Source organism: Mobula birostris, chromosome 12, assembly GCF_030028105.1.
Source record: "Mobula birostris isolate sMobBir1 chromosome 12, sMobBir1.hap1, whole genome shotgun sequence".
NCBI classification, from domain to species: Eukaryota; Metazoa; Chordata; class Chondrichthyes; order Myliobatiformes; family Myliobatidae; genus Mobula; species Mobula birostris.
Genome location: NC_092381.1, coordinates 117,407,563 through 117,408,259, shown reverse-complemented (window position 1 = coordinate 117,408,259; position 697 = coordinate 117,407,563).

Sequence of the window (697 nt, the reverse complement as noted above, 5' to 3'; positions counted from 1 at the left end):
AGACAATTCGGTAACCAACCCGGCTCGGGCTAATGGTTAACCAAGCCGGCCGGGCAAATCGCTAACCGGCCCGGCAGTCCCGACAATTCGACAATCAACCCGCTGAGGACAAACCCTTCGCCCTCAATAACAACTAGTTCTTGCCCCGCCGTCAAAATGTCCCGGCCGAGGTTCATCAGAAACTCCTTGCTGGCCCATGGGCCCCCCTCCTTACCTTAAGAGAGTCATAGTCACTCCCGCCGTTTACCCGCGCCGCACTGAATTTCGTCAAGTTGGGTCTGGCAAGCCGCTAACCCGGCCGGCCGGGCCTGACAACGCTCTAGAAACCCGGAACAGGCAGTTTCGTGAACCAACCGCGCACGCTCCTGACAATGCGTTAGCCAACCCTGCTCGGGCAAATCGTTAATCAAGCCCAACCCTGAACTGCGTTAACCAACCCGGCCATGGCAATTCGCTAACCAACCCGGCCCGGGCAAATGGTTAACCAAGCCCAACCCTGACAATTCGTTAACCAACCCGGCCCGGGCAAATGGTTAACCAAGCCGGCCGGGCAAATCGGTAACCGGCCCGGCAGCCCCGACTTTTCGACAATCAACCAGCTGAGGACAAACCCTTCACCCTCAATAACAACTACGTCTTGCCCCGCCGTGAAAATGTCCCGGCCGATGTTCACCAGAAACTCCTTGCTGGCCGCGCT